Here is a 13,554-nt window from a genome sequence, read left to right on the forward strand (position 1 = left end):
TCAGTCAGTTCTTCACATCAGGTGGCCAAAGTACTGGAGTTTCAGCTTCAACTTCAGTCCTTCCAGTGAATATTCAGGACTCATTTCTTTTTGGATTTACTGGCTAGGTCTCCTTGCAGTCCAAGGGATCCTCAAGAGTTTTCTCCAACACCACAGTCCAAAGCATCAATTTTTCAGCACTCAGCTTTCTTTATGCTCCAACTCTCACATCCATACATGACTACTGGAAAAACTTTGACTATATAGCTTTGACTAGTTGGACCTTTGTTGCAAAGTAATGTCTCTGCTTTTTAATATGCTATCTAGATTTGTTATAGCTTTTATTCCAAGGAGTAAGCATCTTTTAATTTCATAGCTGCAGTCACCATCTGCAGTGATTTTGGACACCCCAAAATAAAGTCTCTCACTGTTTCCATTGTTTCCCCATCTATTTGCCATGAAGTGATGGGACTGGATGCCATGATCTTAGTTTTCTGATTGTTGAGTTTTAAGCCGATAGCCTTAGACAACATGTAAATGAACAAGGATGGCTGAATTTCAATAAAAGTTTATTTATGCCTGGACTTGACATGCAGATCATAGTTTGCTGACATATGACTTAGACTATTGTCAGTTCTTAAATAACAATGACAATAAAAATCAGATGGTAAAGAATCTCCCGGGTTCCATCCCTGGGTCGGAAAGATTCCCTGGAAAAGGGAATGGCAACCCACTCCAGTATTCTCGCCTGGAAAATTCCATGGACAAAAACCTGGTGGGCTACTGTCCATGGAGTCACAGTCAGTCACGACTGAGCAACTAACACTTTCACACTTTAAAAAGACTTAGATCCCAAATAGTATCTGAGAATAGATATAGTATGTGCTAAAATCCACAATGTAACAATAAAATGATTAGAATTGTGTCTATGTAAGATAGCTCTTTTGTGCTGGTTTATTGGAGAATAACGTGGAAGAGCTAAGTCAAACATTAAAGAAATACCAATTAAGCATGTATTTAATTCTTTTTCTTATTATGCAATTGTGTAATATCAGTAGTAAAAGGAAACATGAAACATTTTCCTTGGCCACAAGTCTATTTCAGTCTGGTTCGAAGCCAAATTGAGTTAGTATGGAAAGTGCCATAAAAATTCATAATTCCCACTCTCAAGAACCTTTCGTTTGTTTGTTTGTTTAATATACATTTTAAGTTATGTGCTAGAAAAACTCTGAGTCATTTTTCTCATTATTTGGCTTACTTTTATCCTTCTAACAAACAATCCATTATGGTGAAGAAAGTTGTAGACATTTTGATATTTGACTTTTCAAGCATGCAGTTTAAGTTTGATCCTTTTATACATTGCCAAATAAACATATATACCAAATTCATTTAGGAATATAGCAAAGGGTTTTGATAGCAGAAATAAAATGAAAGAAAATCCTGACAGTGATCATCCAATATATCTAAATCCTTCAAGCAAGTATCTATAAACTATCCCAGACTTCATGGATTACATTAGAACATAATTGAATTAAGGAATAATCTAATCCATCTATCCATGAGCATAAAACTATTAGAACAACTTAATTGATTAATATGTGATAACTAGATTAGAATGTGGTAGAAACATCTGGGTTCTGTTAATTTTTCTTTAATAATTATTGACTATACCACTTCCTCATCTTTCACTTTAATTTCAGTATTATCTCTGTAATTATTAGGGAAATAATAGTCATAAAATCATACAAAGGGTATTGGGAGGAAAAAAAAGACCAACATAATGTTTAATTATTCAATTAGTTGGATGGTATATTAAACAATGATCTATTGTTGACCATTTCGATGTCTAATTCTTCAGCTAGAGAAGCAATTCTGCTATAAATAAACCTCGTTTTTACAATATCTATAATATACTTTAAAACACTTTCTTATTGTGTTCATTTCCTCTTGCTGATGTAACAAATTATCACTTCAATGACTTAAAACAAATTTATTAGCTTACAGTTCTGTAGGTTATAAGTTCAACAAGAGACTCAATGGGCAGAGATGTGCCTCCCTTTTGGGGGCTCTAGGGGAAAATATTTTCTTGATTTTTATAGCTTCTAGAGTCCACCAACATTCCCTGGCTTGTGGCATCCTTCCTTACTCTTTAAAGCCAAGAACATTGCATCTCTCTACCTCTCTCTGACCGTTCTTCTATAGTTATATTTCCCTCTCTCTGACCACATGAAAGACAGGTTTTCCAGTTTTAAGGACCCATGGTATTAGATTGGGTCCACCTGGATAATCCAGGCTACTCTTTCGCACTTCAAATTTCCTAACCTTCCTCATTGCAACAAAATCGCTTTGGCCGTGAATGGTAATATAGTCACTCACAGGTTCTAAGTTAAGACTTGAACATCTTTGGGGAGGCATTGTTCTTCCACCACACTTATATACAGTAAGAAGATTATACATACAACATCCAGGTTATAAACAAGAAAGCTCTGAGTCAGTTAGCATCCATCGGGAAATTCACAACCAGGGCTGATGTTTCATTAATCATCTTACCAGATAGCTAAAATGGGTTTTTATTGCCAGAACTAGTAGTTCTTAATTACAATGGTAAATGTTAGTGTTAAACTCTCACTTCTGAATATCTAATATTTAACTAGTAAGGGCCAGAATTGATGGTGGTAGTTTAGACTCTAAGTTGTGTCCGACTCTTGCGACCCCATGGACTGCCAGACTCCTCTGTCCAGGGGATTCTCCAGGCAAGAATACTGGAATTGGTTGCCATTTCCTGCTCCAGGGGAACCTTCCCAACCCAGGAATCGAACCTGGGTCTCCTGCTTTGCAGGCAGGTTCTTTACCAACTGAGCTACAAGGGAAGCCCAAGGGCCAGGATTACCACAAAGTAAAGATTTCACTTCTCCTTATATTCTTAATAAAGTTGAACACATATCACTCACACATTTAAAAGTATGTATATGCATTTGTACGCTTATGTGAGTAAGATGAATGGATTGAGAATTGCACTTGATTCCTTGTGTTACAAAACAGGGAAAATGAAAGATAATCTACAAGCCTAGTGAAAACAGTGGAAATAAAGGTGGCTAGAAAATATAGCCTTAAAGACATTTCTAGAAATTTTGGATAAATATATACACATGGGGGTATAAAATAGGAATTTGATTTAATTTCATCTAGATCTTAGGGTTCATGGAGAACTCAGCAGATTTGGTTTAAACATCTTAGGTGCTTACCATGCTTGAAAATGATCAGAGCTTTCATATTATGTAATTCAGATCAAAGCTATGGAGCATGGACCACAAATCTCACAACACTGCCACTGATCAAATGATGAACATCTCTAAGGATGATACCCACGTAACTTAGACCTGAGATGTCCATATCCATTTGTTTTAGTCAGCTTGGGCTTCCACAACAACACACCATGGACTTGGTGTTTTAAACAGAAATGTGTTTTCTCACAGTTCTGGGGGATAAAAGACCATAACCAGGGTGCCATGGTAGAGTTCTGGTGAGAACTCTTCCTGGCTTGCTGATTGCCATCGTCTTGCTGTGTGCTCACATGACCACTTCTTTGTGGGCTTCATCAAATGTGGTATTATCTATATAATGAAATATTATTCAGAAATAAAAAGGAACAAACTATTAATACATACTACAAAACGAATACTCCTTGACAACATTATGCTAATTGAAAAAAGATTCAAAAGAACAATATCAGTAATTCCATATATTTGAAATGTTCAGCATAAGTAAATCTATAGAGACAGAAAGTAGATTAGTGACTGCCTTAGACTGGAAGTAGGGAGGATGGGTGGTGGTTTAGTCGCTAAGTTGTGTCCTACTCTTGCGACCCCATGGACTGTAGTCTGCCAGGCTCCTCTGTCCATGGGATTTTCCAGGCAAGAATACTGGAGTGGATTGCCATTTCCTTCTCCAGGGGATCTTCCCGACCCAGGAATCGAAGCCGGGTCTCCTGCATTGCAGGCAGATTCTCTACCGACTGAGCTATGAGGGAAGCCCCTCATAGGGAGGATGGGAGTGAGTGCTAGATGGTATGGGGTTTTTTGGGGGGTGATGGAATATAACTCAGCATGCTGAATATACAGACATGAAATGTACACTTTAAACAGGTGTGCTGTATGGTATGAGAATTGTATTTCAATAAAGCTGTTTCTAAAATACAAAACAACTTTTGGCAAGTCCTCTGCCACCATAATAAACCCAACTCCTTAGCCTGACCTTTTGGTTTCCTAGTCCAGAGTCCCAGGCAACCAAATAGCCTGCCACTTCATCAACATTCCCAGCTCAGATGCAGAAGCTGAAAGTGGTCTGTTAAAAATTCTTCCAATCATTAGACACTTTCGGGAAGAATTTGGTACTTGTGGCTGCTGGACAGAGATTAACTTTCTGTGAGGAATACTTTTGATAAGTCAGTATAAATAATTAGCAATACACCAGACGTTTGCTTTCCTTTTGGATAGGAATTATTCAAGGCCCCTGTGTTTAGGGAATAACCCTTGAGCAGTTTGACCAGCTGAGTGAAATTTTTATTGTAACTAAACGTTCACAATTATATACTTTGTATTATAGTTAGAGGAATATGTTTGGTTTCAAATCTAATCTTTCTTGATTTTGCTTGTTATATATGTCTCCTTGTCTTCTTTTCTCCATGTTGATGCTGCTGCTGCTGCTGCTAAGTCGCTTCAGTCGTGTCCGACTCTGTGCGACCCCATAGATGGCAGCCCACCAGGCTCCCCCATCCCTGGGATTCTCCAGGCAAGAACACTGGAGTGGGTTGCCATTTCCTTCTCCAATGCATGAAAGTGAAAAGTGTAAGTGAAGTCGCTCAGTTGTGTCCAACGCTGTGCGACCCCATGGACTGCAGCCCACCAGGCTCCTCTGTCCATGGGATTTTCCAGGCAAGAGTACTGGAGTGGGGTGTCATTGCCTTCTCCAAGTTACTTCACTTTTAACAAGAACATTTAAAAAATCTTTCTCTCTTTCCTTAAGTTGTAATAGTGACAGCTTTGACTTAAAATGAATTCATTGTTTAAACCAAATGTCTCCATCAGCTGTTATTTTTTTAACTTTTTTTTTTAATTGGAGGATAATTGCTTTACAATATTGTATTGGCCTCTACCATATATCAGCATGAATCAGCCACAGGTATACACATGTCCTCACCCCTCTGAACCCCCCACCATCTTCCACCCATTCCACCCCTCTAGGTTGTGACAGAGCACTGGATTGTTCTCCGTGTGTCACACAGCAAATTCCTACTTGCTATCTACTTCATGTATGGTAATGTATATGTTTCCATGTTATCCTCTCAATTCTCCTCACCCTCTCCCCTGCATTGTGTCCACAAATCTGTTCTATATGTCTGTGTCTCCATTTCTGCCCTGAAAATAGGTTCATCAGTAACCATCTTTCTAGATTCCATACACATGTGTTACATGTAATAGTGAAAGTAGCTCAGTCGTGTCCAACCTTTTGTGACCTCATGGACTATACAGTCTATGGAATTCTCTCGGCCAGAATACTGGAGTGGGTAGCTGTTCCCTTCTCCAGGGGATCTTCCCAACCCAGGGATCGAACCCAGGTCTCACTCATTGCAGGCAGATTCTTTACCAGCTGAGCCACAAGAGGAGCCCAAGAATACTAGAATGGGTAGCCTATCCCTTCTCCAGGGGATCGTCCTACCCAAGAATCAAATTAGGGCCTCCTGCATTGCAAGTAGGTTCTTCACCAACTGAGCTATCAGGGAAGCCTGTTACATGTAATATTCACATGCATTTTCCAATTGCATTCATGGTTTGTTACTGTTTCCTGCGCTTCCCTGGAGCTCAGCTGGTAAAGAATCTGCTTGCAATGTAGGAGACCCCGATTTTATTCCTGGATTGGGAAGATCCCCTAGAGAAGGGACAAGCTACTCACTCCAATATTCTTGGACTTTCCAGGTGGCTCAGACAGTAAAGAATTCGCCTGCGGTGTGAGATTCCTGGGTTCAATCTCTGGGTTGCGAAGATCCCCTGGAGAAGGGAATTGCTACCCACTCTGGTATTCTGGCCTGAAGAATTCCATGGACAGAGAAGCCTGGCAGGCTACAGTCCATGGGGTCACACATAAAGAGTTGGACACAACTGAGTGACTTTCACTTCACTTTTCACTGTTTCCTACTAGTAGTAACTTTTGATGTTTTATAACCTTTGGCATCTTCCATGAATTTTTCTGTGACCTTTCTGCAGACAGGTAAAGATTTTGGCTACTAATCCAGACACAAAACAATCTTGTACTATCACTACGGAATAGGAAATCAAATTGTGAAAGCCTGACATTGTACACTGTCTCTTGTTCCTAATGGTAAATTATGACCAATACCATAACACAGAGTTACATACATTTAATCTACTGACCTTACAATCAGTTCGTCCACCTCAGGCAATACAACACAATAACATCAGGCATAGTATAATCTTCCCATAGATCACAGATGTCAAAGGGAACAGATTTAAAGAAAAACAGACACACAAAAGTGAAAAACTTACACAGCAATTGATTTGGGGACGTTGTATTTGAAGTGCAAGCAAAGTTCTTCTCTATCCAGCTATGGCTTGTGTATGTAGGAAAAAAAAAGAGTCAAGACAAGGAAAGACAAATTTTTATGATTTCCTTTTCCTTAATCTGTCACAGGCCAATGATCGGGTTAATAGCCTGGAGAGAAAAAGCTATCTTGTCAAAGTAAACTGAACTTTCATCACAACTAGGTCCCACCATCAATGTACTGTCAAAAAACTGCAAGAAAAAGAAAAAGATTCTCTAACGATCTTTCTTTTTATCTGTGGAGCACCTGCTGCCCCAAAGGATGCCAAACCGACTGACAGCAGGTAGTTTCTAAGGAAAACCAGCTGCTTTTCTCTCCGAGGCTCCTCATGCCTTTACGGAGCTGGTGGCACGGGATTGTTCAGCGGGAAAAGTCAATAGCACCTGCTGTCAACACAATGTGCCTATGTGCATTTTTAAAGGCTCTGCCCTCTTGAAGTTTAGTTGTCAGGAACCTTGCTTTTAAATAGATTTCAGTGTCAATATGTGCTGCTTCCCACTAATGTTAAGAAATGGCCACGGAGAGTAGGATCTGATGCCATGTCAGGGAGTAGGCAGAACAGATTCTTATCGGCTTCCCACACAACAGGAAATGTCTTTAGAAAGTGAGAAGCCTGGGATGAAAAGGACACCATTTCATCTTCTTTCTTGAAGTTTTCTCATTATCACCAGTTTATATATATATATATATACATACACACACAAGGGAGAGAGACTAGACGTACATTCAAAATGTGTTCATTGGCCTAGATCTTGAGTGTCTATACTATTGAGTGATTCCAGTGACAGTCTAAAGGCTGCATATGAGAATTTTCACATTTTATAACCTATGAATTATTATAGAGACAGAAACATCAGGCTTTCAGTTTCTGCAAACTATATGGATTTTCCTTTTTAAAGAAAGCACCACTCAGTCTGTGAATGTGTTTCCCTCCAATTCATGTATGGATAGAAGTTTTTGGAAAAAATAGACAATTTTTTGTGTTTACTTCTTATTCTACACAAGTTGGTCAACTTAGTTGGTCTCATGCTTTTAAAAGGTAGGCCAAATTAATGAAATACAAATTGAGATGATTTTAGCATCAACCTGTCTGTGCCTCAATGTTATTATGAATGTTTACTGAAAACATGGACTTATATTCATTTATTTTTTCTTTTCTATCACAAAATATTTTAAGTATCTTAAAAACACTGGGTACCTCATCGTATTCAGAGATAAGTTAAACTAAGAGTTAAAATTCTAGTACCTAGCTGGGGACAGAGGAACACAAAAACTAAAGTAGAAATTAAAACAGGACTGATTGACTAACACATAACGGTAGCAGTGGAGAGCAAGTGAAAAAGTGAAACTGTCAGTCACTCAGTTGTGTCCAACTCTTTGTGACCCATGAACTGTAGCCTTCCAGGCTCCTCTGTGAATGGAATTCTCCAGACAAGAATATTGGAGTGGGTTGCTGTTCTCTTCTCCAGGGGATCTTCCCCACCCAGGGATCAAACCCAGGTCTCCTGCTTTGCAGGCAGATTCTTTACTGTCTGGACCATCAGGGAAACCCAGTGGTGAGCAAACAATTGATTAATTATGCTTGGAAAAATAGAGAGCTTTGTGAAGGAAATTTCTTTTAATTTGAGCTTCAAAAGATGGTCAGTGTTCTTCCCTGGAGAATCCCAGGGACGGGGGAGCCTGGTGGGCTGCCGTCTATAGGGTCGCACAGAATAGGACATGACTGAAGCAACTTAGCAGCAGCAGCAGAAGCAGCAGAAGAACTGTAACTTGAATTGGGGTGGGGGTTGGTAAGAAAAATATTTCATATTGAGAAATTGGTATGAAGTTAAACATACCTGGTAAGTTAGAAAACTATAAAAACTATATGTGTGTGTGCTTAGTTGCTCAGTCATATGTGACTCTTTGGGACTGTAGCCCATCAAGCTCCTTTGTCCATGGAGATTCTTCAGGCTAGAATACTGGAGTGGATTGCCATGACCTCCTCTAGGGGATCTTCCTGACCCAGGGATTGAACCCAGGTATCCTGTGTTGCGGGCAGATTCTTTACTGTCTGAGCCACCAGGAAAGCCCAAAAATACTGGAACAGATAGCCTATCCCTTCTCCAGGGGAACTTCCCAATCCAGGAATCAAATTGGGGTCTCCTACATTGCAGGTAGATTCTTTACCAGCTGAACTAATTAGACGTAATTCATGGCTATGTGTGTGTGTGTGTGTGTGTGTGTGTGAAGTAGGGAGGGAAGTGACCATGCAGGAGAGTTAGTAAATAAAATAGAACCAATAATATATTCTCTGAGAGCCTTTATTAAACATGATATATATAATTATAACTTTCAAACATGTTCATTTATTTTTTCAGTTTTTTTTTTTTTTTTTAACAAATATCCATTGAAGTCCTACCCTTGGGTAGGTTGTGTTTTAGGCACTGTTGATGCAGCAGTGAAAAATATGTTGTTTTCTGTCAACATGTTACTAGATGGAGACAGAAGATAAATGAATAAAAACGTATATACATATCAAATGAAATTACCTGCAAAGAAAATTGAAAAGTAAGGTAACAAAATAGAGACTGAATGGATGGATAAGGAATGGTAATATTAAGTACTGTGGTCAGGGAAGACCTTGTTAATGATGACATCTGAATCATGATCTAAACATAGTAAAGTTTATTCAGAAATAAGAGAAGCACATTTCAGGCAGAGAGAACAGTAAGTGCCAAGGCCCTGGGACAGGAGTAACCAACCACTTTTGTCAGTTTTCTTGTCAAATGAAAATATACTGTTACATAATGTCTAGGATCTGTGGAGTAATGGTTAGTTTGCATAGGTTTCTGCAAGAAGCAGCATGATGAAGTAAGAACAATTGAAATATGTGGCTTTTAAGAAAAAGGAAGCATCTGTTTTTCCATAAAATAATAGTTTTTTAACAGTTCTGAAAATGAGGTAGAACATTGTGTTACATGGGGAAATTTTTAATTTAATTTTTGCGATACTTGAACATAAATTATTTAGTGTTATGTAACCCATAGTCATATAATTTCATACTCTCAGCACTTGAGTTCTAAATTTCAATTAACCCTGTGCATGATGGTCTTGTAAAATTTATAAGGAAAGAAATATAATGGTATAAATGCTTTCAAGTAGGAAAATATAATGAATAAATTTGAATAAGGGCAAAATATTATAATTTTGCTTAATTTTTACTTCTTTTAAAGAATAATAAAAATGTACAAACCTGTCATTATTTTGAATCTTTGTCAGCTCATGCTGACTCTAAAGCATGGGTACTGCAGAACAATGCACCTGGAAAGTTCAATAGCTTTCCTGTGTCTGAGAAAACAATAAGTCACTATGCAATTAAGATTCTGAGCACAGCTAGATTTAAGAGAATGCATGCTTTAGCAAGGAGGAATTTCAACATATCCACAAACTGAGTCAAATTAATAGATATTTTCTGGTGGTATTTGTTACATATTCCCCAGAATATTTTGCAGATTAGTAGCAAAATTTTGGAGAAGGCAATGGCAACCCACTCCAGTGTTCTTGCCTGGAGATTCCCAGGGACGAAGGGAGCCTGGTGGGTTGCCATCTATGGGGTCCACAGAATCGGACACAACTGAAGTGACTTAGCAGCAGCAGCAGCAAAAGTTTAAAATGTTAGACTTTGATTTGTCTTTGAACTTCTGTTTTCCCAAAATCTAAAGGCTTATATTTATGTGTTATCAAAAATATTTAATTTTTAAGGAGGTGTTTTCAGTTTGGGTAAAGTCCAGTACCTTTCAATGAAGGTCACTACCGTTTATTGATGAATTGTTCCTGTAAACTTTTTCTTGGTTGTTGTTTAGTCACTAAATTATGTCTGACTCTTTGCTACCTCATGGACTGTATCCTGCCAGGCTCCTCTGTTCATGGGATTTCCCAGGCAAGAATATGGGAGCAGGTTGCCATTTTCTTTTCCAGGGGATCTTCCTGACCCAGGGATTGGACCTGCACTGGCAGCCGAATCATTTACCACTGAGCCACTGGGGAAAACTCTGTAAACTTCTTCGTAGTAGGCTAATACTCTTAGTAGATTATTAACAACTGACCAAGCTGAATAGCAGAGCAAATCCTTGACCCTCATGAGGTCTGAAAAGATCCAGTCAAGGATATTTTATGTGATGTAAGAAAAAAAATACATCTGTTAAACACTGTTAAATAAAGCATTCCTAGGATAGCCAACACAAGACTAAGTATTACATCATATGTACTCCATACTTCTTCATTAGAAGGGAAGAAGTGTGTTGATGAAGACCCACATTACTACCCAATGAATGGAAGTTCATTTGCTGTTTTAATCAAATTAGAAAGTGACATTTCACCCAAGGAAATACATTGGAGGGACTGATGCTGAAGCTGAAGCTCCAATACTTTGGCCACCTGATTGCAAAGAGTCAACTCATTAGAAAAATCCCTAATGCTGGGAAAGATTGAGGGCAGGAGGAGAAGGGGACGACAGAGGATGAGATGGTTGGATGGCATCACCGACTCAATGGACAGGCATTTGAGCAAGCTCCAGGAGATGGTGAAGGACAAAGGAAGCTTGGCATGCTGTAGTCCAAGGGGCCTCAAAGAGCCGGACATGACTGAAAAACTGAACAACAACAGAACAGGACAGGATGCAAACACAGCAGGGCAGGAAAGCAACAGATTTTATGAGGAGTATCCAGGTTAGAGAGACGGGTGCATTCTGGGGTTGTTAGCAGCAGGCATTTTGCAATTTATCAACAGAAGGAAACTCCCCAAAAAACCTTGCTAAAAGCTTGATGCTTGAAGCAAAACTCGGCCAACTAGATTAGCCAAATCTTCGACAAAGCCAAATCTTCAAGGACTAAGAAGACCTCTGATTTTAAAAATTGATTAATTGATTGACTTTAGCAGATGTAACAGAGAAGGCAATGGCAACACACTCCAGTACTCTTGCCTGGAAAATCCCATGGACGGAGGAGCCTGGTAGGCTACAGTCCATGGGGACACGAAGAGTCGGACACGACTGAGCGACTTCACTTTCACTTTTCACTTTCCTGCATTGGAGAAGGAAATGGCAACCCACTCCAGTGTTCTTGCCTGGAGAATCCCAGGGACAGGGAAGCTTGGTGGGCTGACATCTATGAGGTCGCACAGAGTCAGACACGACTGAAGTGACTTAGCAGCAGCAGCAGCATATGTAAAGAGGAACAGCATAGGATGGAAGGAAAATCTGCCCAAACTGGAGGGAAAAAGCCAGAGTGAACCTTAAAATAACAAGTATCGTTACAATATCTTTAGAAGGAACCAGAAGTTGACGTCAGACATCTAGTATTTACAGTGGTGTATTTTCTGGTTTAAGTAGGAGTATATATGTTCCTTACTCAGGAAATTTGATAGCATCCGAAGTAAAAGTCCTTCGGATACTCTCATACATAGGAATTTAGGCTACATGAATCCACAATCATTCCTCTGGGTCCTAAAGAAGGTTAATGTAAACAGATTACTCTTTAAATATTTATATCTCAGCAAAGACTTAATCATGTGTGTAGTTTCTATTTAATCAGGCTATAAAGAACTTTTCCCTATCAGTCATAATTATTTGGACAATAAATAAGTATAAGGAACAAAACTGTAAAATTTTATTTCTACCTCTTACCTCATAACAAATTTATAGAATATTTTCATTCATTCAATGTTCATTTATGTATTAATTCTGTAAATATGAGTCACTTTATTAAATTCTTCATAACACATGGAAATATATGAAGCAGAATGTGCCAGGATATTATAATTTTTTAATATCATAAATATAAAAAATTCTTATGAAGAAATTTTTGTTAGCTGATATTTCTAAATATAAAACTATACATAAAGAGAAAATAAAGAATAGGTATAGGGAATTCCCTGGTTGTTCAGTGGTTAGGATTCTGCACTTCTACTACAGTGGGTGTGGTTAGATCCCTGGCTGGGGAACTAAGATCTCATATGCTGCACAATTCCACAAACAGGAAAAAAAAAAGGAAGACAAATACACGTAATTACATTATGGTGAAATAGTAGGAAGTATCAACATTAAATCAGGAACTCATGATTGTAAATTTATGATTTACCATTTGATAAGCATCTATCTAGTTATCATAAATAGTTTGGTTATTTCTACTAAGAATTATTGATAATTATTACAAATTAGTCTGGAGCTCAGTACTTAGATCTATACAGTGAGCCTAATACCTCCTCATAATACTCTCAAAGGGTTAAATGAACTAAACTCCTGGTAATTATCAAAGATTGTGTGTGTGCCTGTGTCTTCAGTCATGTCTGACTGCAAACGCATGGACTGTAGTCCACAAGGTTCCTCTGTCTATGGAAGTCGCCAGGCTAGAATATTGGATTGGGTAGCCATTTCCTACTCCGGGGGATCTTTCCAACCCAGGGATAAAACTCATGTCTCTTGCATCTCCTACACAGGCAGGCAGATTCTTTACCACTGCACCACCTTGAAATATCTAAATATTAAGGTTTAGTACTCATATTAATAGAAAGAACATAGAAAAAAGTCTCAATGATTTAAAGTTTGTTGCAACTACACCTTTTCATTGGTTCTTAGACTCTGATGAAAAATATTCCTATAACACTTGCCTCAACATAAGGTTTAAAATTAAAATGCCATTGATAATTATGAAAATAAAAATAGCAGTTGTATTGACAGAACATTGACTTTTCCAGCCCCTACACTGTGTTATGTCAAGTAACACAGTTTGTGCCTGTGTTGTGCATCACAACACTGAAAAGAAGACACTGTCTTTAGAGTTTTACAGACAAGGAAACAGATGTCCAGATAGACCCATGCACTTGCCCCAAATTTCAAATCTAATAAATGACACAGTCAGGAAACATAAAAATAAAAGAAATACTTGCATATTGCCAGTCCAGGTTCGATGCACAAT

General features: G+C 38.5%; 1 non-coding gene across 1 annotated transcript; it reads right to left on the minus strand.

Moving 5' to 3' along the window:
• Nucleotides 1–2,777: 2,777 nt before the first annotated feature.
• TRNAC-GCA lies at nucleotides 2,778–2,849 on the minus strand. Its single transcript has one exon. It is a non-coding gene; the product is annotated as a tRNA-Cys (tRNA).
• Nucleotides 2,850–13,554: the final 10,705 nt, after the last annotated feature.

Source organism: Bubalus bubalis, chromosome 1 (assembly GCF_019923935.1).
Source record: "Bubalus bubalis isolate 160015118507 breed Murrah chromosome 1, NDDB_SH_1, whole genome shotgun sequence".
Classification (NCBI taxonomy): domain Eukaryota; kingdom Metazoa; phylum Chordata; class Mammalia; order Artiodactyla; family Bovidae; genus Bubalus; species Bubalus bubalis.